General features: G+C 46.7%; 1 protein-coding gene across 2 annotated transcripts in view; it reads right to left on the minus strand.

The window, feature by feature from the left end:
* GATAD2A (GATA zinc finger domain containing 2A) overlaps positions 1–22,797 on the minus strand; it is a 49,995-nt gene extending 27,198 nt beyond the window's left edge. For both annotated transcript variants that reach the window (XM_050910402.1, XM_050910400.1), the window contains exons 1-2: positions 22,755–22,797; positions 3,986–4,060 (exon numbers count right to left, since the gene is read on the minus strand). The gene's annotated coding sequence lies outside the window, so the exon portion shown is untranslated. The remainder of the gene's footprint in view (positions 1–3,985; positions 4,061–22,754) is intronic.
* Between the last annotated feature and the right edge of the window lie 2,531 nt (positions 22,798–25,328).

The raw sequence follows: 25,328 nt of genomic DNA on the forward strand, positions 1-25,328 counted from the left end.
TTCATGACCTTATCACGTAGATGTTTAGAAGAATAAACTTTAGAAAGCCAAAATAAGAACTAGATTTTATTTTTTTAAGACTAAACTAATGCAACAGCAGTAGGACAAGAACACTGCTTCTTTTGCAGGTTGGGGGGGGAGGGGGGGAATCATCCTGCACCTGAATTCAACTGGGCAACCAAAAATCCATCCCTTCCCTGATGAAGGCAACAAAAAGCGTGAGAGCAGCCAGAGGTGGGTTGATCATTTTGCTATCTCAGCCATTATTTCCATACCACGAGACCTAAAAAGAAGAAGAACTGCAAGTGCTGAAGCCCCCTTCAGCAGAAGGGATGAGAGGAGGGTACCTGCTCCGCAGCCCACTCGCTGCTCCCCAGCAGGGAGAGGCTCCCAGCCCCTGGCTGGCTGAGCACTGCGGCCCACCAAGGGTTAAGCCCTGCCATTTTGGTGCCATTCACTGATATGTCCATTAAGGGTGTTACATAACAAAATGGCAGCCCTTAACCCTTCCCTCACCGGGCTCCCACGCTGCTCAGCTGCATGTGCTCACGCCAGCCGGCCACCACAGCACCTCCCGGCTGCGCAGTCCTGCCTCTCTTTTTTACTATTATTATCATTTCCCCCTTCTTTAAGCATTCAGGGAAAAATAAATGAGCTTGCTTAGGACTGTTAAGTACTTGCAATTAAAAGGAGACAGAGCCCACAGAAGTTTCCTCTGTGCCACGGGTGTCGGGCATCTGGAGGCAGCAGAGGAAAGTTCTCTGCTGGCCAGGGGACAGCAGCAGAGCGGTTCACCAGCAGGAAAGCATCATTTCAGGGATACCAGCCCAACAAATCGCTGAAGGAAAACAGCCAAAACGTGGGGTACCAGAATCCTATGCTGTCCTGAAAACAGCCATGACATCCCCATGGCTGCTCCCGGCGCCCGGCTTCAGAGGGGAGCACCTGCAGCAGCTCCTTCTGCACCTCGAGCCTCGCAGAAGCTGCTTTTGTTTCCATCCGAGTGACCAGGCACTAAGACACATGCCGTGCCCACGCTGCAACTGCTCACAGTCATTATAACGCAGTAGGAAGCAATTCAGCCTGGGCTTGACTAAATATTTACTAAAATGAACAGATAAACATTTGTAGAAAGGCACTGAAGTCGAGCTCGGAGCACCACAAACATGAAGTTCTGTATTTGGCCAGAAACGGGACTTTGATAGCTGAAGTCCCACTGCACTAGGAATCACCCTTCTGCTTTCCATGGTATTTGTGTCAGCTCACCTTAAGAATCACTATTATGGCTGAGTTTGGCTCCATTCATTAGTCTGGAGTCTAACCACTATCTAAGGGCTCTGTATAACGACGAGAGAAGCATTCACAATTCTTAACAGAAAGCTCAGTGTGCCACAGAGATTATATTAAACAGGAAGCTGTGTAAATGGAAAATAGCTGTTGCCTCTCAAAATCAAACTAGTAATTTGCTATATTTTTGTCAGAACTTCAGAGAAGTGTTCACTATCAAGGTGATCTTAGAAAAAATTATAATAAAGCAACTAAAAAACCTGCATAAAAATATCAGTTTTTTCTCCTAAATACCTTTTACTAGTGTTGCTATTCTTTACTCGGAGTATCCAGCCTAAAAAAAAAAAAAAAAAAAAAAAACCAAACAACCCTCACTTCTCAGTCCTGCCACAATGACACAGATTCCCTGGTTCGCTTTGCAAAGCGGTGCCAGTTTTTCGCGTGCTCTGTGATCGTGATTCACAGCTGTAGTGTTCAGGAATGAACTGCACGGTTCAGTATGGAGTTGGTTCATTGTCACCCCTGAGCTTGCCGGGGGAATTCAACCACCCTCACGCGAGGCAGCCAAAGAAGAAGAATGAAATCAAAGTCATTTTGTTAAAAGACACCAGCTATTATCAGAAGTGCACAGTCTGACTCCACCTCGGTGAGAAAGACTCTGCCTTTCTTCAAGGTATGGATTCTCCAGGCACATCGATCCTCACGGATATTAACTAACCATTAAAAACTGTTTATCCAGTGTTTATTTTGACTCAAAAATAAAATCTTCCACTTAAAGGACTACAACTTGATTTAAACTTTTATTTGACGGGAACAGATTTAAATATTAAGTAACGGCACCATAGATTGCAATCAGATCCTCTCCCCTTCTTCCACCCCCTCCCCATTTAATGTATGCTTCTTGTTAGAGGAGGGATCTAGGTTGGTTCATTTACTTTAATGCAAGAGCAGCAAAATTAGCATCTTTAAATACTCAGTCACAACAACAATCAGCTTTTCCAGCACCACATGCTGTGCATATTATAATACAGGCAATTCCTTGTTTTTTTCTGCATTTTAGAAACTTAAAGAGAAGGGAGGCTCTCTGTGCACAGAGGCCATCCAAACTGGCTTCAGCATCACTCCTCTCCAAGAAGTGCTGTGCTCTGGATTCACGTTCAACCCAATATAAATTAATACAGTCTCTGTATGATCACAGAGGGAACTGGTGTTAAGTGGATACAAAGGACAAGGTACCAAAAGAAAGATCTTAACAACTAAGGAATTTTCTTGTTTACCAATCAATATTCTAATTCTTTAAAAGAGAACTTCAAAATTATATTAATTCTAAGGTCTGCTGCTTTGGGTTTAAAGAGGTGTTTTTAGAGAGTACTACTTACAGCCACTACACGAGGGATTTGTTTGACCTGAATTCTCCCTCAAGTTTTATGGATCTATTTTTGTCTAGAAACTATTGGGCAGGAAGTCTGCTAATGACTATGTCTGGGCTTTGTATTACCAAAAAAATCACGGAGATTCCTCAGTGCAGGATAGCCGTTAACTACCAGTTTCGATTATGGTTCAAAATGCAGTGTTTGGATAACAAGTCGAATTGGCAAAATAAGATAGTATTTATGCACACTGCTCTACAACTGCACAGAGCTATGTTTTTCAGGTGTTTTATGGTGATAACTCACTGAACAAGAGAGCAGATTAAGAAATTTCCATGACTATGGTCAAGACATCTAAGTGTGATACTCTCTGCTACTCTGTCATTCCTACTCCTTCACCTCTGACTGATGTCATTAAGAAGGACGTTTTTATGATTTCATTTAGCCTTTTGGTCTCATGAAAGATGGCACTACTTTGCAAGATTTGGGAATTTATGTAATAAATAGCCAAAAAACCAGTGCTGCTCATGGCTTGCACAATGTTAGTTCTGAAGCTGACTCTGGTAAAACATAGTAAATCAAACGAGTAAATCTACGAGCAGAGACATCAACACCTACACCAGGAAAACTGAGACTGAAAGAAAAGCAAAGACCAGCAATGCTTAGCATTGATCACTGGAGCCTTGGCAATACATGTTTTGCAGAAAAAAACCCATTGGATAAATCCATAAATTACTATTTATAAAATGCTTCATTTGACAATACAGTGGGACAGGTGAGCACCATCACAGGCAGGACAGCTGATCAAGAGAGCTTTACTTGAGCTACGCCACTGAGCACTGCCAGAGCTACAAGATAGCTGCAGAAATTTCATTTCCATTCATAATTTTTCTTCTGGGGGTTGCACAAATGATCAAAATATACAAAAACTCTCAAGGGAGGAGTTTCTGTGTGCTTGCTTTTGCTTCTCCTCTTGTTCAAGACCAACAATACTGTGCAGCTGTTGTGGCTGCCCAGTTAAAAGGAAGTGAAACTTCTTTGACCCTTAGTAAGCCAGGGAGATGCACCTACTTCGGAGCGTGGATTAAGTGCTAAGTGAAAGGCCACTTTTGGTTAAGGCACAGGAACCGAATTCTGATCCAAGTTTAATCTCAGAGCTCCTCTACAGCTCTTCCTTGTCCTCCTGGACAAGGCAGGAACTGAGGTGCAAAAGACCAGAAGACAAGTCCACCCTCCCAGCCTACCTCTCCATTTTCAGTACTGAACGGGGGGAGAGAGGGTGTCTGCAACGTTAGAGACTCATCCTCCATCTTATTCACAACTCCTACCTGTCAGTGAAGTTCATGGGTTCCAGGTGGGATTCTGACCCGGCCGAGTGGCTGAAAGTGCCTGCAGCGAGGATCCTGAGGGAAGAGACAAGCCGGTTAGTATACCTGGTGACATGCCCACCACCTTCACCCAAAACATGCTCGCTGATGAGACAGTCGTCCTTAAACATTGGTACCCGTGTGAAAGATGAGAAAACTGTGTCCTATTATTTTAAGGAAAGGAACTGCAAGTCAGGCTTGTGTTCAAATGCTTTCGGATTAAAAACAAAAGCACATGCAAAAATATTTTAAAGTTCCTGCTTTTCTTACTCCGTATTTCTTCAGTCTTTGCTTCTTATGTTAACACTCCAGGAGGAAACCAACTGCTTCTTGATATCTCTGGTTTGACCCAAACACCTGCTGGAACCAGCATTCCCATTTCTAACTGACAGCTTCCCTCAAGGAGGAAGAGACCTACAAGACCTGCATGTGTCCTAACGGCCGGTACCACAGGAGCTTGCTCCGAGCAAGTCTTAAAGCAGTTGCTGTGCCACCTCCTCATTTTACTTCTTGGACAAAAGCAGTACGGGTCCATGTGTGCATGCAGGAGAACACCACTTGAAGACACATCTTCAGAAAGAAACCTGTTGCTTTTAATTTGCGCAACAAGCCAGCAGGCCCCCGGACAAGCATTTTAATAGCTAGTAAGATGCAGCCAACAAGGCAGTATTTGTCCAATGTTACCTACATGAAGGTAATATTACTTAATACTGAAGCGGCAGGAACATTGAGAGATGCAAACAAAGAGAGTCGTCTTTGGATGTAACACCATGGTCACACGCATGCTCACGCGCGGGCTCAGTTCAGCAATTCAGTGACAATTTGGTATTTTCACTTAAAGGACATCAGAGCAAGTTTTAATGCCAAGCTGGATGCACTGGCTAAATACAGTCGGAGGTTTTGGTGGGGTACCACCACCGCCTACACCCCTTAACACAGATGAAGTCAGCTGTCCCCCTGTTCCTGGTCCCACTTGAGACCACATCACCGTAACCTGCAGAAGCTTCCATGAAGTTGCACATGAAACAGAGAAAGAAGGGGAAATGACTTCTTAGAGAAGTTTTTGTCTTGTAGGACAGCATATAAATATAATTCTAAAAGAACGTGCTCATGTGTTTATCTGCTTCTCACTCCAGAAAAAGTTCTGCTGGCTGACGTTTACTTATGCTTCACAAAAATCCTTTTATGAGCCTGTACATACAGTGTATGATATCCAAACCGTCCTTCTCCTTCCCTATGAAAACACTGAGGGAAGAAACCCACAGCCAGTGTACACTGGTCAGTTAGAAAAATCAACTAGTTTTGCCATGCTACTGGATCGGCAGTTACCTGCGCCAGCAGCAGAAGCCGAGTCCAACACTCCTTATCGCAGCCTGCTTTTACACAGCACAAAGCAAATAATCAGTGGACAGCCACAATTTTAGCAACGGGTCTCGCACAGGCTGTGCACGCTGACACGCCGCCGGTGTCGGCTCTCGGGGCAGACAGCAGCAGCGCTGGGCTGTAGGTGGAGCACAGTAATTGATGCACACTGGCTGCCAAGACGACTCCTTGGAAGCTCGGCCTCTTATTTCTGCTAAGCCACCAAGAACTGAGTCATTTCCCTCCTCAAAAAGTTGCAGAGTTATTTTCTTTTGTCCAGAAGGCAGGACAACAGCTCACCGACTTCTAGCCCTCCTTTCTGGAGAGGGGAAAAGGGCTGTAAAGGGTCACCCCTCTGACACCCACCCGAGGATCAAACTGTCCCCCCTTGACCAAACTCCAGCAAGCTCAGAGGTCCTCTTGTCCCAAAAGCTGGGAGACTGTGCCCAGTACATCTTCTCTGTTTTACTATTTTAAGCACCCCAAAAGGTTTCAATAGGTTAAACAAATTGCTACAAAAGTGCAGATATAGAAACTTAATGAATGGATATGCAACTGTATTCTGGTCCCTGATTAGCTATCTAGAGGGCAGGTCTTGCTAATTATAGCTCATCCTATTAGTCCAATGCTTTTCTAATTAGAAGCCCATTGAAAACCATTGCAATAGCTACTTCAGGGCCTTCAACAGTGCTATAAAACCCGGCAGATATGGCTGTACTTCCATGCTGCTCCTCGTGCATCTGGCCTGGACACAAACAAACACTTCTTCATCGCCGAAGACGACAAAAAAGCAATACACACAATGCACACGGCGTACCGGGTCGTGACAAGCACTACGGCACAACCACGGTAATTGGTAGTTATGACACTATTGCAGCAAGCAGGAAGCCACAAGTTGTAACACTGCTGGGGGGAAAAAAAAAATAAAAATAATAAAAATAAAAGAAAAGAAATTATTCTGCCTGGTAGAGATAACTGCTGAACAGGACTGGTAAAGGTCGCAGTGGGAGGGGAGGATCCTCCAGGCACCGGCTCTGCACTGGCTCTGTCTGAAGCCGGCTCAGCTCTGCCGGGAGGACGGCACACAAAGCACCTCCAGCACGGAGGGAGCCTGCATTTTGCAAAAAGTTTTCCCCAACAAGGAGGAATACGGTTACGCGAATGAGCTCGGCAGCAACCTCGCGTCAGAGTACTCCCCGTGTTTTGGAGGAGTTCAGCAGAGATCGTTCCTTCCAATGTGCTCTGGACGTGGGAAGCCTAAGCTACCGAATCGTATTTCTGAGGCTCTGGCCAGCCTCCATTTTTAATGAACTGAAGCATTAAACTCCCATAGTGCTCATGTCATGGGACTAAAATAGTTTTCATCTTGCGACGACACCAGAAGAGCAGTTTAACCGCTTCAGTGCCGTGGGACGCTGGCGGCACGGGACCAGGGCCACCTCTCGTGCTGACCCACATTCAGCACGTGGAAGTTTGCACTGAAACCCAACAGACTGCTGGCAACGAGCTGCCCGGCGAGGCAGCAGGCACCACGGCCCCAGATCCCGCTCTCGCTCCCATGCTCCGTCCCTCCGCAGCCGGCTCCATCAGTGGCTTAGCCTTCTCCTGCATCTCCAAGATGGGATGTCCGCTTTCGCGGTGCACACCGCTAAAGAAAAAAAGGTTAAAATGCTGATAAAAATATTTTGAACGATTAATTTTTAAAGCATCTGTTCAGGGAACCTCCTAGGAAGCGGGCAATTAAACAGTTAATACTTGGAAGTGAAACTCTGTCCAAGCAGCAGCTCAAAGTTTTGATCGCAGTTCCATCAGAAAGAGTCACTGCAGAAGAAGCGGAGTGCACGGCTGGGCACCTGAGGCGCAGGCATGGGTGCTTTGGTGCAACGCCGCTGTCGTCCAAGGGCACCGACGGGGCTCTGCCAGCACCCAGGGACACCACACGCTACCTGTCGTGTAGGCCCTGCATCGGCTCCTCCGCCGTCCAAGAAAACTAAGTCTTTAGTATCCTATCACTCTGCAATTTCTTTCAAAGGTTGGATGTTTCATTTAAAAACAATTGTGGCTCTCATTCTGATGTAGCAACTTCTTAAAATCGTAGTAAGTGAAATGTTCAAGAAATTAAACAGGCACTGGACCCTTGCTAACTCGCCACAACAGAAATCAGAGTTATTTGCTCAGAGCCTACTTTGTCACTCATGAATTCTTTTTTTCTGCTGTGAAATGATGATGAAAGGTGTAGATCAGAATACTAGGGATCGCATTTTTAGCAACATTACTGAATCCCATCAACACTACCTAGAAAAATTATGATCCAGTAAAATTCAAGAGAGATTTAGCCTGCAAAACAGGGTTTTAAAAACATTACATTTTCAGAATAAGACAGGCTACAGATTCTCTAAGAAGATTAAGGCATGGGAACTATGACACAGGTACCACAGTTTAGCATTACTGCTGTGTGTACCTCCTCAAACAACCGAGATATGAAAACTTCTGTAATTTTTGGAAGGCTGAGTGAGCTGGTCAGCAGAAAAAAAGGAATCACATTTCAATTTAAATATTGACAGACAAGGGTCTAGCTTCTGTCTCACGCGTTCACGCTTTACTTCCATAAACATTTTTGAATACAAGAGTAAAGTCTTCAAAGACTTTATTGGTCCAGAAGGAGAACTCAAAGTATCAAATTGGGTTTTTTAAGCACCGAAATATCAGTTGAAAGCATTTCTGTACGCTCCAAAACCACAGATTCCTCCCTGCACACATCTCAACAGAATTCTAGGAAGAGCCATCAGATAGAAATAATAGTCATGGTGCACGTTTCAGTACAGTGTAAGCGACCATCACAGAGGGGGAAAAGCACTTCTCTGGCTTTTTATGAATGTGCTGATCCATTCTGTACCTGGCATACGTTGGTATTTCTCCGAATATTCAAGCATCGCTTTTTAACTTCTGTGTGCCTAAAGATTCAGGTGAAAGCTGCCGAAACACCCTGCATACCCACTCTTCAGTTTTAGCCTCCCTACAGTGAAGTGCCACCTTGTAGGAAGGAAAAAAGCTGCTTTCAGATGCTCATTAATACCACCGCTACCTGTTTATTGTGTACCAGTCAGATTGCAAATAAAACCTGTTACAAATTAAGAGTCTCTCCCACTCACTCCTGAATTCCTGTGCCAGAGATAAAACATCCGACTCCCCTCCCGGGCCATCAATAGCATTTATAATTACACCCTTCAGATCAATGCCTGCATTCGCAGGGCAGGGAAACCAGGGGCTGTAGTAACCCTTTAGTTAAGCTGGTCCGTAGACGGGGATCACACGCCGCGCCAGCCGGCGAGGGCATCATTTGAGACAGCAGCAGAAAGACAGACATAGAAAAACTACTTACTGGCAACAGCTGTTCTTCAAGCATGTCACCCCAGCACATCCTTCTTTTGGAGAACCCTTGTTTTCCAGCATTTGTTCTCTCCTAGATATCAAGTGGATACCAAGGGCTGCCAAATCATATGGAAGTGCACGCAGGCCTTCAAGGAGAAACCCTGCCTTTACTGCTGGATCTGGGAGAGTATGATCTACTAATTACACTGGCTGCACCGCGCTCCATCCAGATCTTGACACTAATTTAGCAGAACTAGAGTTCAGCTTTACTCTGCCCTCTCAAATCCTGCCACTCACATACACCAGCATGCATGAAAACAGGAAGTCTCGGAGTAAATTTTCTGCAGAAAATCCAGGCTGAACCTTTTGGAAAACACTGGTATAATCTAATCTCTTGCAATCAAAACTTATTGTTTTGAGACCAAAGTGCAAGTGCATTTTGACTTCTCTTGTTCCTTAGACTGGAATATCTCAGTGGTAATTACATTACCAAGCTCCGTCCTCCCTCCCCAAACAAGCCCCATGATCTACCTGTGCTTTTACTGAGATTAGCCAGAATTCAGTCAAGTGTGGATACCTGGAAGATGCAAAGATAAAGAGGTTCCAATGATGCAGTTTAGAAAGAAAAATCAACACTAACTGCAACTTTCTTTCGTCCAGGAAGCCCTGCTATTCAAGACCTTGCAAATCTGGCTTTCTGTAACCAGAGCCTGGAGTACCCAATTACTGCTGTCCTGGTCAGCGGTTCACAACGCTGAAGTGCCCACAGCAAACTCAGAGTTTACAGATACTACGTGGAAAATGCAACTCTGGCTAGCCCTGCGCGGAGTCCCAGGTCAGCACAAAATGGAGTGCATTTCTCTGCAGGTTGATTCAGAAGATCAGGCAGGCTCAAAATACCCAGATCACGATTTGGTTGGCTACTCATGAATAGAAACACCCATGATTGTCTAGGGTTGCACCACTACAGGCTCTAGCAGACACAAGCATGCAGCTTGCTTTTCACTCATAATACAATTTATGTCTTCAAATGGGGGCGGAGGGAGGGCAGGTTCCCCAGCAAATCTTTGAAAAACCAGTTATTCCTCAAAAAGTCCACAGGAAACGGCTCTAAGACACTTCAGTTTCATAAAAGTAAGAACAATGTGTTATAAAGTGAGCTACAAAAGCTGGTATTTCTAGACAAAGTTAACCTTAGAGCAACCCTTTGGGTAGACCAGTTTTGTTTTGCTTTGGTTTTGAGAGCTGTATTCCCTTCTACAGAAGCATTTAAGCAATGTCATGTTCTCGCTCAAAGGAACAAAGAGGTATGATAAGGAATTAGGGAAGTCCATGAGTGAAACAGAGAGAAAATATTATTTTTGTCATTAATTTTACAATTAGTAGTTTAAACTGTGAAACAGGAGTTAAGTCAGAGAAAGGATGAATCCACTGATTAAGAGGCTGCATTGGAGCCGGGTCCAAACAGTTTTATACATCTGTTTCACATCTATCCAAGTTAATCTTTGTAATTACTATATGGGTAGACCTGACTCATTAAATCAAAATCTTTGCAAGAGGCTGACTTGCAGGAACAACAAAAAACACCCTGCATGTCAGAGACAGCAGCCAAGTAGCAGACATGAACAAAGCAGTGCCCGTTTCAAGAAGAGGAACTATAATATCTACTGTTAAGCAAAAGGAGAGAACACCAAGAAGAGCTAAAAATAGATTCAAGGGTTTTGGTTTGGGGGTTCTTTGTTTTATACATAGCACAGTTTGAACTATTTTTCAGTTACTCTGTATTTATGGCCAATTATGTTGATCCTCATCCAGGGCCAAGATCTACTGGATTCACGGGGTGAGCACGAAGGGCTCCTATCACCGAAATATTCGTCATCCAGATCAGTCCGGGTCAACAACGCCAGCTCTGTGACCCTGACACGGCAGGACAGACATGCTCTATGTTTCCTTCAAGATGACTGAGCCCATCCAGCTATCCTCCATCCACGCTGAGCAGTTGCACTGAACTCGTTTTAATCAAAGTGCAATCTAATCACCTAATGGTGCCAGTCTCTGTGGATTGTTGTATAAACATGTTTTTCAAGAACTGGAATTACTATCTTCTGTTTTCAGATGTAGAATATATTTTTGACAGAGGAAGGGGGTGTCTCTTTTCTATGCAAAGAGGCAGCATAATGAAATGCATTTGCAGAACTATTTGGCAGAATATTAAACAAGGGAAGAGGGATGTGTCCATGAATTTATCACCTCTTTCACCGAGTGCCCAACAACCCCAAGGAAGACTGGAAAGCTCTGGATCTCTTGTTAGGAGAGATGGAGATTGAAATGAGTGGCAACGTTCAATAAAAAAAAGAAAAAAAAAAAAAAAAGGCAGGCGGCAAATTGTTATTTCCAGCTCCGGTGGAAAAATCTGTTCTACTTTCATCATCAAGATGTGCTTTTTGTATGCATCATGTTTGCTCTGGAATGCCATATTTGGGGGCTTGCTTTCATCTGCTTTGCCGATGCTCACTGCTGCAATGAGGCTTTGCTGTGCTCTGCGGGCAGTTCGTGCTCACGAAGTGCCAGGGAATAACTGGGCAAACTGGCATCAACTAAAATATGATAACTTGATTCCTCCTGAATAATTTGGTTTGTGCCTACCTGGCTTCAGCATCAGCTACTGGAAACACAGTAGTAACCTTTTTTTTACATTTTTTTTTGGAAGCTCAAGATACCATCCTCCACTAATGACACGTTCTTAATCTCAGTTGTAGGAGTACGTTAATAACCCATAAGCTAATAATTTTGCAGCAGCGATTTTAGTTTCCTCAACTGTATTATTTAAAAACCTAACTGAGGGTGTGTGTAGAGAATGACACCGTTCAGAAATCCAAATAAGGGAATGAAATGGCAGCTTGGCAGGGACCCAGGGGCCACACCTATTTACAGGGGAAGCGGAGCACAGCCACCATCATTAATTAATTCAGAAGCCTCGGCACACAAAACTTGATCTGGATGCACACTGCATCCCCCACCTGAGATCAAAAGGGAGCACTGCACGCCGAACATCACAAGCCACGCTTGCACACAGCCATGTCTGTATTAAAAAGGCTGTGAGGCTGATGTTTAGCCCTTGGTCCTGCAGCTAGAAGGGAAAAGGAAACAAAAGTTGTCATTATCACCCATGGGATCGAGGGGGATTTTTAATCTTGAGCAAGCCTAACCACTGGTAAGAAACCTGTAAGGGTCCCTCGACCCAGAACAAGCAGAAAGCAAACGGATACTGAAGATGAGCAAGACAAAATTTAGACTCTCTCGGTTACTTCAGTGGCTTTATGTAAAACATCATCCAACTTCCACAAAAACGTGAGGGCATTTTGGGTAGAAAACAACCAGAGGTGTCACAATTACACCGAACAACATTTTGCAAAGGAGATCTTCTTATCAAGTTTGTATATCTAAATGTCCTGAGGGATCAATAACATGCGCAACATTAAAATGAGTCTTATTTAATTACTTCTATAGTCTTCATCATCATAATTCTCAGGCACCTCACAGAAATAAGTTACCCATCAGGTCTTAACCGACAGGATTCACACGCTTTTGTTCCCCGAGCCACTTCTATCACTTAAAAGTCCTGGCTGCTTGCTAAACCATGATCTTCAGGTTTAAAGAAAGTTTTTGGTCCAGCAAAAGGAATTAAATACACCCCTCTATGGATACCTCTGCTAAAGGAAGGAGAAAAAGCAGAGGAATCTTAAATACCTTCAACAGAAACTAATGGAATAAAGATTGCAGGTAACAAGTTTGGTGGTGTACTCTGCCTCCCAGATCCCAGCTTTCCTGCAGTGCAGAGAAGTGCGCCATCACAATCACAAAGCTTGCTATATTTATTTAAAGATGTCAAGCAAAAAGTTTACCTTCTTCAGAATTTAAGAATTTTAGAGCTTTTCCTGCCACAGAATACCTTACATATGTGCCACATACCAGACCACCCCCAAAGACACTATGCTTTCCACCTCGTATTCTATGTTACTGATTAATTTTGCTTCTTTCTTGACTATTCATAAAAACTATCCCACAAACGGTATTTGCAAAATGTATTAAGACCTATTGATAGAACAATCAAGAAGTTTCTCTTGGTGATCCTCCTGTTCGATCCTGCCATCGTAGCCCACGGAGCAGTAACAGTCCCTACATATTAGCAATCTTTCATGAATTGCAAGACATTAATTTAATGCTAGCCTTAACTGTAAGGGCTATCTACCATCTTGGAGCATAACTTTAATGAAAATAACAATTATTATGCATAGTCAACCCAGAATAGTCTCAAGCTGAGCTTCTGAAAGTTACTTTTCAAGTTTTATGGAGAATGTCATCTCCTCATTGGGATCCTTCCTCTCGGGAAAAGCTACACCATGAGCCACAGCCTTCTTGCAGTATCATCTGTTTCCAGGAATAGGTATAGAAAAGCTGTTACAAATGTAGTCTTCCTTTTCCCCCAACTACAAAAGTGAATTTCAGTTTTAAAAAGGCCTCAGACATCAAACTCCTGTCACATATATAGAGTTAATCAAGGCATTAAAGGCACACTTCTCCCTAGCGCATGCAAGGCCCAGAAAAGAAGGATGCTGCCCACAGAGCATCCTCAGCTTTTCATGAGCACAACCCACAGACGGAGCGAAGCTTCACTGGATACCTTCCACAGATACCAAACAAAAGCAGACAGCTTTACTATGAGGCAAGGGTTCTTCCACTACCGAAACAACTAGGCACTTGCTTTCAAAGACTACATCTCATAAGCCTTAAAAACAAAGACGCAAGCCAGCAGAAAGCAAAATTGGAAGTCCATACTCAACAGCACCCTACAGAGCATAACACTAGCACTGTGCCTGCAATCGGCACGTATGTAATTTCACTATTTTACAATGAAAACCAGAAAAAATTTAGATTTATATTGTGTATGAATCTCAATAGGTGGTTCAGTGTGTTTGTACATACCGCAATGCTAGGGAAACATGCACAACTGCAGTACCTAATTCTGTTGGAGACAGGATTTTCTAAGATCCTATTAAATATGAATGCCTTCAGTTTACTTCCTCTAATTCTTGCAAGCATTTCAAAGCTCGTGATCACATGGCTATTTCAGCAAATGAACATACTGGGCATAGCTAACAGGCTATGGCAAGGAAGTTGTTCCTACTTACAGCGATAGGTAAATCAGCATTAGCGTGAAATCGAATCATTCAATTTTCTGACTCATTTTAATATCTGGAAAGTCTTCAGTATTTGTAGCGTAAATCAGACCAAGAGGAAAGCCACTACTGACCACCTTCAGCAATACTTCCCCTACGGAACAGTCACAAAAGTGACTTTGCTGCTGTGATGAGGCTTGCCCAGTTTCAACAGCATCCCACACTGGTGGGTGCTGGGCTCTGTTGGGTCCAGCCGCACTCTGGGCATTTACAAAACTGTTTTCAGAAAACCTGCTGCTAACGCCTGTCTCAGCCACGGGGTAATTGTCTGGTGCGCAGGAGATGCGGTTTCAGCAGCCAACATTGACAAGAGTCTCTCCATCTAGATCAAGTTAGGAAACAAGCAAGTTAACCAGCACCACTCAATTGGAAGGGTTCGACTGAATTTAAAAAAACTCACCACCACCAACGTTTCTTGAATACCAACTCCTATAGTCTTATAAGTAGTAAAATTGGGTATTTGTACCCCGAAGTGAATGAGACAAGTCATGTCAAAATCAATTTCAAGACTAAGTGAAAACTAAATCAAGGGTTCATTTTTTTTTTTCCATTGAAAAGCTACGAAATAAGCCTTTATTCCTTCAACTCCAGCAACGTGGCACTTTAATGCAAAGGCCCCATCATAAACTCCTACTTATTTTGGATTTTTAATGGGCGGGGACAGGATGGACTAAACCAAAATAGATTGCCTTGAGATCAGCTCACTCTTGCCTACATACCCATCACCGTGTTTATCTGGTCTCCTATCAAATAGGACTGAAAAAAATAACCACCCTTTTGAGATGCCATCCAACATCGTTAGAAGTTGTTGTTACCCACTTTTGTCAGAACTTTGAGTAACAACATTTACTGTTAAAGAATTAGTAATTATGATAAAAAGAGTTAGCGGAACCTCTTCCCGGCAGGTGAGGCAAAGTATCTATTTCCATACTCTCTGCTGGAACTACCCACGTTACTTACACAGTTAAACACCGATTTTCAGTTATTTTCACTTGATGGGGTACAAAAATAAGAAAATATCATACGGCCTCACTTGCTACTAGGTGTTTTAGAAACTTCTTCAAGTACCTGACTTTTTAAATATCCATGTATATTCAGCTGAAGATACTGGAAGTGGGGGGAGAGAGGGAAGAAATGGTGTTTACTTCATGTCAGGGCTTATCTCCTGCCTTGTGGGAGTCCTCTTTTGTAGGCTTCATTTTTTTTTTGTTCCTATCCCTCCAGCTCCCATTCACGCTGCTGGAGCGAGGGCAACAAAAAGCACATATTGTTATGGATGACTGGAAGTGCGGTGGACTGCCTCCCGACTCTCAATCCACACGGCTTGGGCTACCGGGTCCAGAGAGATTTGGGTATAACTTTTTAATTTAGTTCGATTCGTGTTTATACAGGAATAAGCCCAAGTCAGAAGGTGACGCATAAGACACCAAAACCAGAAGATGAAGCGCTCACACACTGATCCCTTTCATGCCACAGCAGAGTTCACTACAGGGCACTGCAAATTAGCAGGGAAACTGCATTCAAGTTATTAGTCACCTCATAATTGTTAAAGGAATTGGAGACCAACTCTTCTTCCAAACATGGCAGGAGTAAAGCCTTTCCGGCAGAGCTTTAACTCAATGTCAGATCATCTGTAATACCAAACTTCCCAAAGTCTCTGAAGAGGCAAGTCACAGCCAAACTACCTCACCTCGAGGGTCACCCAAAAACAGTCATGAAAACTCCTTTACTCTTGCAAAATACCAATTGTTTTTTGTTTGTTGTTCTTTTGGGAGAGAAAAAGGGGGGAGGGAGGGAGGGAGGGAGGGGAGAGAGGAGGAAAGGAAACAAAGAAGTAGGAGAATGAATAGAGGCTGAAATGCTCAACTCACTCATAAGAGTAAAAAAATAAAGTCAGAACCAGAATTTAGTAAGAAAGAATACAAGCAGAACAGATTGATATAAACTCAGAGATGTGCATGTTAAATAGCTCTTTGATACCTGAACGAGACTTGAAACTCCTGGAGCACTTTAAGACTCCAATCATTTTCATTATATAGACCATTCGATATATTCTGCTTAATGTGAGCAGCACCTGATCGAGCCACAGAAGATTTCTAAATGGGAAAGGACCCCCATCAGGTCTGGGTCAGCAGATCGGTTTGTTTTGTGCACAAACCAGAAGTCAGAGGGAGGACCCAAGGAGTCCAGCCGATGCCCAAGGGCTCTCCAGGAAGGACAGCGGTGGGAGGAGAAACAGCCTCCTGAAGTTGAGCCTTCTTAAAAATAAAAGACAAAATAAACATGCCTGATCACAAGCTTCCGCACGTCTGGGTTAAAGGCACACAGACTCAACCCTGCCGCTGGGAGAGACCTGCCAGTTATAAGGGATGTACAGAAAGAAATTCTGCAGAGCTCAAACTCACCCAACTTGTGCACATCACCTACAAAGACACGAAGTCCCGAATTAACGAACAGGAGAGCCAGGGGCCAACTCCCTGCTTCCCTCGGTCTAGGGGTTTGCCAACTCCCCGTTAGACATGTGACACTCCTTCCCCGTATTTGTCTGGCCTTCAGCGTCTGTGACTGGCTGTTAAATTTTACTCTCCTAGACCTTTCAAATGTTTGCATTTCCTAATACAACAAACTGGCATTGCAGAACGGGAGGTAAACCTGATGACTCTTTTCCCCTCTTCTCATCTTAAGTTCTACCAGCAATCCTCATTTGAAAAATGAGATGACATGGGGTTAAATCATTTCAGAGATAAAAGCTAAAGACGACAAAGATTAAAATAGAAGGAATTGTTGTTATAAGCCACATTTTGCATGCTTCCTTTGTAACACATGCTTATACCCATTTTGCAGGTGGGATAGCCAAGGCATAGAGAGGTTTAAGTGACTTGCCCAAAGCAATATAAAACTTCTCCTCCAGGGAGGACAGGGAAGCAAAGGTAAAGGTGAGAACAAGTTACCACAGCACACAGGACATCAGCTGGTTCTGAGCAGTGTGATTTTCAAGATGCAATAACAGGGACAAGCACCTGGCATTGCCTACCCCACCTCTGAGCTGCACCGGATCCAACAGCTCCGGCCAGACACTGACCCGCTGTCGACCAGCACCATCCGCGCTCAAGCTGCAGTGCTGAACTGTTATCAGTAGGGTTTGACACAAAGACAAGGAGGAGAGAAAAGGGTATTGCTACAGCTGCACGTAGCAAAGGTTGTCCACTTTCTGCCTTATTTCAGTATGTTGAAACAGCAACGCATTCAAACATTTTTTCTTAAGAGTCAACCCATCAAAAGCAGGCAAAACTTTCTTGCTAAACCTTCATTTTGTCCCATACAGCCCAAATGGCCTAAATAGATTATTTTTTTCCTCCAAATGCCCTCTTCATTCAAAGAGAGTGAGCTGTGCTCACGAAGCGAGAGTCACGACGCTGCCTTCCAGCCTCACTTGCACTAGAAAGAGAGGAGCATAGCGGACAACAGGTTAAAAAGCCCCAGCACAATGAAGAGGCGCTCTGTAATTAAGAGGTAGGAAAGCTGTACGGGAGAATTCCTCCCTGCCCCGTGGTAGCCGCAGTCTCCCGAGGTGATGCCGAACAGGTCACACAGACACACACACAAATGCTCGCAGGTAAACACCAGCTGTTTATTGGTGCCCCGCTGGAGAGTCCCGAGACCTGACACACCAAGAAGTCAAATACCAAAGAACGCAATTAAAGGCAATGAAAGGTAGAAACGCCAGTACCTTCAGCAGTCGGGGAAGGGGGAAGGAAGAGGAGAAGCGCTGAACAGCAAAAAGCCAACATAGGAAACTACGTATTAATAAACCTTAACCTTTGTTCTGTCCCTGTCCTATAATGCTTGCTTGGGGCAATTCACTCTCCTTTTCCCCATCTGAAAATCGACAGATGATTCATCTGACAGTGAGGTTCACTGATGTACACAGGGCATTCAGACTGAGCGGTGTTAAGCAGATAGAAAATATCACAAAGAAATTAATAACCTCAGAAATTCTAGGTGATGCATAAGAAATAAAGCAGGAACCACTAACTGCATGAGGGTCAACATATTCAACAGACGTCCAGTTCCCCAGGTGAAGGGATGCCACAGAAATGCAGAGACAAGAGGAGGAGGAAGAAGGCTAGAAAAGCCTAAAAAAAAAAAAAAAAAAAAAAAAGGATCCCAAGCAAGTCTTTACACCAATCAATCACAATATGAATGCATAAATAAGCAGAATGTCTATATATAAAGTGCCAAACTCTAGCAAAGTTTTAAGGGCACATCTAAAACAAGCAGCATGGGTAGCACAGGGAGAGCAGGGACAGCCCGATGAAACTATCAAGAGCAGACTTTCAAAGAAGAATACAATTGAAAGGCTGTCCTGGAGTTTTCTAGTCCGTCAGTGGCATGTTCTTCTCTTAACATTTATTTTGTCTAATGCCAGGAGAAGAGGAAAGAGCGCTCATGTACCATTTTTTTCCCCCAATCAACAAAATATGCTAACTACATTGCACTTCACATTGCTGGTCTACAGACCATGTGCTGTGATACCTCAAACATGAATAGCATTACACAAAAGCAAACGTTACTTCCCCAAGTCTAAAAATAAGTCTACCATATTTTCAGATATCACAGTCTCCACGAACATTTGGAGGGAAAAAAACCCCCACCATGCAGTTCTACATTACTTCCATTACTATTGAAAAAGACATAAATTGGAAGTCAAGAAGTGCCTGGAACAGGGCTGTAGTGTTGGTCATTCTAAGAGGAGGAATAAAGAAACCTCCACATCACAGCTCATTTTTCCTTTTATTTTTGTAACGAGAGCTCAGCACGTGTATTTTAATTCCAAAGGGGAATGCACACACTGCATGTTTTCTTTCCAACTTTTTCGTTGTGACCTATCTGAGCAGTACCTATACTCAGGACAAAAGCCTGTACCTGCACAGGTACGCCGTCACACACATGAACTCTGTACAGAGCACTCAACTTCCTACCTCACCAGACACATAAAAGGGAGACACAGTGCTTTGCGAAACATGAGCAAAATAAGCACACGACTACTCCCCTCAGAGCATGGCAGTAAGAAACCAAAGTATTAAAGCCTGGGGAAGAGCTCACAGTTCGTATGTGCATAGTAAGTATCAAAAAAATAAGTTCTGATGCCCAAAGATTTGAATTTTTAAATGTGTAAGTACACTTAATACCTACTATCAGCAAGTAGCATCTAGATATTGCATGTAGAAGTTTGTGGTTCAAAACATGCCCAATGAAAACATTCTAAACTTAGTCAGCAAAACAGCATTTTCCACTCAGAAATTACACATAAAGCAAGTGCTCCATCAAAGCAGAAAACCTGAGCTTTGCTGACCACTACAGCACCTTGTCAGTTCTGTCCTTCCCAATTTCTCGTACCAGATACCGCGACTTTCAGTTGATTGGCGACTGGCCAGGGACTTCACAACAAGGACACCATTTCAAGAGGTACCACTGAAAACGTAAGATGATCTCAAATGTGGCCTCATCGCATCTGAATGAATTTTAGACTTAATTTTTAAAATACTTCCAGCACTGACAGGTGTCAGAAGTTGACTCCCTTTATCCCAAGCATCATTCCTTCTTCTTCCCCCTCTAAAGTAGCATAGCAGGAGTGACTCAGTAAGAAAGTAAGAATGCTTATAGCCCACACGGATGGATAGGGCTAACGAAGAGCACACCCAGAAATAGAAGTGTAAGACCATAAGACAGTAAGCCCGGAGTTCCTTCCACAGTTATAGTTCCTTTGACAGCAAAGGGATAATTCCAGTTCAAACCTGAGGCCGTGCAGAGAGGTCCCGAAAAGGTCCAAACGTTGTACCTATGTACATGTGCTGCTGTCTGGCCGAAAAAGCGATCCAAATCCTTCACCTTGCCTTGCGTAAGCCTCACAAACATCACACAATACACCAGCACTGTCTGAATCTGAACCAATGATTTTAAACAGCTCCACATATGACTACCGGCCTGTAATTACTACAAAAAAGTCGTAACGCAGCTATATTAAGTTACAGTATTAGCATACTGACACTGCATCATATGCCAACAGTGTTGCATCATCACCCATTGATGTAACCTCATGACTATGTAACGCTGTTAGGGATGGTATTAGCTACTCCTCTGCGCTTCCACCTCTGAGGAAAGAGAAATATATTCGGCTACCTCCAGCCCACTCCACTGCTGGATACCAAGTGACCACAGAGATACAACTCTTTCTCTTCCAGTGAAACTCAGCAAGGCAGTTTTTACTGCAAGCACAGAACTCAGTCCTTTTCACACTCACACAAAGTTCAACCAGAGCATGCTAACTGGTAATATATTTGCTCTTTTTCCAAGTAAAAGTTAGAAGAGCATCAGCCTGTTGCTTACCCACAGACAACACATAAAGGGGTGAGCTTTTACAGCCTCAATGTCACATGCCAAGCTGCGCAGCCCTCCCCATTTTCAAAACCAGATAGTTGGGGGGAAGAAAAAAAACACCAAACAGTTCCCAGCCCTGAAACCAGCGTATTTTGTGATCCTATCTGACATACTTAACCGCAGCGCCTCGCTGCCTCCAGGATATCACACCCCTTTTTTTTGTCCAGAGCTTGACAATCCAGACGCACCGAAGGCTACGCCAGCGGCGAGTAATGGAGCGTGATGCACAGGAATATGCCGTTCTGTACGTGTCACAATCTCAGCTGCGAGGTGGCACTCGGGGTAACGTCCCTGCCGACGGCCAGCTCTCCCCTTCACGTACAGCGTAGTCTCCGCTTATAGCGCTGGGGGGTGCGGGGGGGGGCTATTGTCCTCCCCATGGCCCAAATGCCAGCAGGCATCAGTGCAGTATCACCACCACATCCCGGCGGGTACCGTCCCAACATCTGGTGGGACCGACCGTTTGTCACCAGAGCCAGGCCCGCGGAGCGCACGTGCATGGCCACACAACGCCCAGGAGACCACCGCACAGTTCGCTTACACAAAAAGCTTTCCACATACTACACACCCCTTTATTTCTTACTTTCTTCTGCTGTCTCCCGCCTCTGGTCTCCTACCACTTCATCCTCTCCGCTAACAGCACGTCTCTTACGCTCCTGCTTCTTCCTACCCACGTCTCCTTCCACTTGAGACGCTGGTCAATAGTTTGTCTGGAAGAAAGCAGGGTTTCGTTCTCTTCTCCCGCTGATGTATGGCAGCTTCCAGCCTACTGGCATGTCTCTTATTCCCAAAGGCCCCTCTTCGTTTCACTTCCTGTGTGACTGTCTCTACAAGCAGCTCTGCTACCTCTGCTTCCAGCTGCATTCACAGGCGGGCAAGCAAGAGAGAAACATGAAAGTCAAACACCTGCAAAAGAAGCTGGAAACGAGGATTAGGGCCATGCCTGCAAATGAGTGCTCCGTGACAGTCAGTGCTGTATCCATCAGCTTAGGAACCTCTGTCCTAGGGAAAGGGGTTTACTGCACAAAGTACAAAAACAGAAGAGTGTGGGGCAGCCAGAAAAAAAGACAAGTGAAAGTAAAACCTAAGACATAGAGAGAGTGTAAAATAAAAAAAAAAAGCAAGCAGATGCTCTAGAGAAGTAAGTACGTGCATCCCAACTTACGGGCTTCCCCAGCTTTGTCGTTCAAAAGCAGTAACCAATGCCAGACGGTTTGCAGTCACTGAGCCCCCGTTTCCCAAAAGCAAGAGCAGTAATTCCTGGATACTCAGGAGCTCGACGCGTGCATGTGCTTGGGCAGCGCCACTTCCAGAGGACTATCCCGACCGGGGCCAAATCCTGCCCGGCCCCTCCCGCAGGCGCCGGGAACGTGCAGTAATGGAGAAGCCGGGGCAGTGGGGCAGGGCACCCAGCGAGACCTTCACCCGCAGCCCCGGTCGATAACCCCGTTACCGACACGACACCCGGGGAGGCGGCGGCAGCAGCTGCGCACCCCCTCGCTGCGTGGCAGGGGGTCGGGGGGAGCTGGCGGGGGGGGGCCGCAGCCCGGTGCACCTTGAGCCGCAGGAAGGGCGGGCAGGCGGGCGGGGACTCTTATTGTGACACGGGCCGCAGCCTGGCCGCCAGCCGGGCCAGTGCCACGGCGGGGGCTGCCCGGGGCGGGGGCTGCCCGGGGCGGCCGCTCGCCCCCCGCCGCGGCCCCCGCGGGGCCGGTCCCGCCGCCTCCGCTCGGCGGTGCCGCCGTGCGCGGGGGGCAACGGGGGCCGGGGCGCTCCCAGCCCCGCGCCCTCGCCCCGAGCTGGCCCGGGCGGCGACGGAGGAGGAGGAGGAGGAGGAGGAGGAGGAGGAAGAGGAAGCAGGCACGGCGGAAAGCCCGTAACAACTTTCCGAAACAAACGCCTCGCAGGCTGCCGTCCCAACGCCGAACAAAAGCCGGCGGCGACCCGGGGCGCTCGGCCCCGGGCTCGGGGGACGCGCCGCGCCGCCAAAGTTTTCGTGTACCGGCGAGGATGCACCCTGGGAGCCCCGCTCCCCCCCTCCTAGTCGCCGCAGGCAGGGGCACGAACTCCTTCCCTAGCAGGCATTAATCCATCAGTCCGCCCGACGGCTGGAGCCCGGCGGCCGGAGAGCAGGACTTTGCACTTTTCCCGGGTTAGCGAGAGCTGCCCGCCGTCCCCGCACGGCCGGGCTCTCCCGGAACTTCCCCGGGAGCGCACACGCATCTCCAGCGGCTGCCTTTCACAAATCACTCTGCCGCCGCCGCTCCCTCCCCAAGACAATAAACCCAACGAGAACTTTTAATTTGAGAACTCACACGCCGCGGTACCTCCTCGCCGGTCCCCGAGCATCCGGGCGCCGCCGGTCCCGCTCCCCGGCCGCCGGTTCGCTTCCCCCGCGCCTCGCCGCCCCCTTTTCCGCGCCGCCAGGGATCCCCGGCTAATCCTCTCCGCCGCGGCTCCCCTTGCCAAATAATGCGCTTCTCACACATGGAGTCGCGGCGTCACTCGGCGGAGCATGCGCGCGGCGGTCCCCGAAACACAGGGCGGCCCGTCCTGCGCCGCAGCGGCGGCGGGGCTGGCGCGGCGCCGCGGGGACGGCAGCAGCAGCAGGAGCAGGAGCAGCAGCGGCCGCACCGCGCCGCGCGGGGGCCCGGCGCCGCTTCCGGGCAATGGTGGAGCAGGTCTGTGACCCGGGGCACCATTGGCCGGAGGGGTCGCGGCACATGGCAGGCGGGAGGGGATTGGCTGCGGCGCGGGTGGGGGGCGCCGCTGCGGGGTGCGCGGGTCCCGCCGCGGCGCCCGGGGCCACGTGGAGCAGCGGCGGCGGCAGCAGGAGCGGCAGCAGCAGCGGCCCCGCCGCGGCCTCCGTGCCCCGGGCCGGGCGGGCATTGTTCTCGGCGCGGCGCCGCCTCCCGGGCCGGGTGGAGGGGAGCTGCCGGAGGCGTTGCGGTCCGGTCCGACGGCAGGACCTCCGCTGACACGGATTGTTCTCGGGGCCACTTATCTTTTTCCTTCCTGAGCGTCTGCAGGCGCTGATGAAGGAAACGGATAGCAGCGCGCTGCTCCGGCGGCTGCCCGGGCTCGGCCGCTCTAGCCTGCTGAAGGATACCGGGCAAAGAGTAGTACCACAGCTGCGGGAGCGAGCCCAGGGGCAGACTGCGTATTCCGGGCAGGGCTACCGATAGTCGGAGGCCTTGCTACCGAGTGCGGACGGGCGGCGGGGAGGCACGGACTCGGCTCGCCTCTGAAATCTCTCTCGAGGACAGTAAAGTCTGATCGAGACGATCTGAGCTCCACAGATTCAGGAGAGAGACACTCTAAGCAGCCAACACTAGAAATAGCTATTTTCTTACACCTGAGAGCCTCAGGATAGCTCATACTAGCGCTGCCGACAGCTCACAGTGGGTCAGCAAGTAGCAGAAAGCAGCCTGAAAATATCTTTAACTACTCCGAAACCCAACTCTTAGCCGTGGCGTGCAGAAGGAGCAGGACTCCCGAGGCACAGACCAAACCCGAGGGCACAAGGCAGCGCAGCAGCGCTGCGATCCCAGCTCCTTCCCGCACTGAAGGCAGAGCTACGGGTACTGCTGCGGGACAGGGCGCAAAAGCAGCATTTGTGGAGTAGTCCTGCTCTCCTCCTGTCCATCTTCTCATAGGAAACTTTAGAAGGGCTTTCTGAAGCCATGTTCACCAGATCTGAAGTCCAGCAGCTAAATTATTTTAGACCAAATTAATAGCAGAAGAAATTCTGAACTGTTTTTTTTTTATTATTATCAATCCCTTTAACACACTTGCAGATCTCTGGTGTGGTTTTCCAACTAACTACCGTTTTTCTGCTGTCCTTCAGCAGAGGCAGCTCACTGAACACCATTCTCGCCCTCGTATTTCTTTGGTCTGTTAAGTATTCTCACCGGGCTGTAATCCCCGTGCAGGTCTCCCTGTGGCGGGGGGGGATATATATGAATAACCTTTGCAAGTTACCAAAAGATCCAAATTCTTCTAGATTTCCTGTAGCAGACTAATGCCAATGAGCCTTAAGACCTCCAGTTTTCCATGTTTCTGGAGACAGGTTATTTTTTGGATGTGGTCTGTTGGCTCCTAAGTCACCAGCCTGACTACATGTTCTTCACTAAGCCCAGGAAGTCAGTCTCAGGTTAATAATTTTCAGTAGGGCTATGCACCATACTGTAGGGTCCTCCTTCCTCCCTAAAAGGATGAAGCTTCTGGCTCCGCACTCTCATTTCTGACACGTTTTCTAAGACCTAGTTGAAGCATGAAGTTAAAAACAGGAGGGATGTCACAAGGAGTTAGGGAAGAAAGTTACCCCCAAAGCAAGATTCTGCCAGACCTGGTGTGTGAATGCTCCCTGCTAACACATTCTGAGTGTGATACTTATTGAAAGAGATTTAGAAGCAGAATAATTAGCGATGGGTTGGGTTTTTTTCAGATTTTGATGACTTGAGGCTGAAAGTTAATTTATAGGTCCTGTGAAAAGACGGGGACCCTCTTCTGCCTCTTTGTGGGTTACATCCCCTTATTACGCCCCATATTCAAGCACAAAGGATTTCCGACACTGACGGCCCACTCGTCTGCACCATTACTTTGCCCCCCAGTCAGCACATCATCCAGAGTCTTGCCGATTATTTTTTTACATTAAAAATGACGGACAACCCCCTTGTAGGTGCCCTCTCAAAGACATGCAGAGGGAGAGACGGCGTGGGAAGGGAAGGCCACATCACCACGACAGCTAGCTTGCTCTCCGCCTTCCCGCTGGAAGCCAGCAGTGGGACCAAGTGGCAAATCGCCCTCCAGTCCCTTTTCACAAGACGACTACCAGGGAAAATTCAGTTGTAGCTGTTACAGGGCAGGCAACCGTAAGCCCAGAAAAC

The sequence above is a fragment of the Gymnogyps californianus genome, chromosome 24 (assembly GCF_018139145.2).
Source record: "Gymnogyps californianus isolate 813 chromosome 24, ASM1813914v2, whole genome shotgun sequence".
NCBI lineage: Eukaryota > Metazoa > Chordata > Aves > Accipitriformes > Cathartidae > Gymnogyps > Gymnogyps californianus.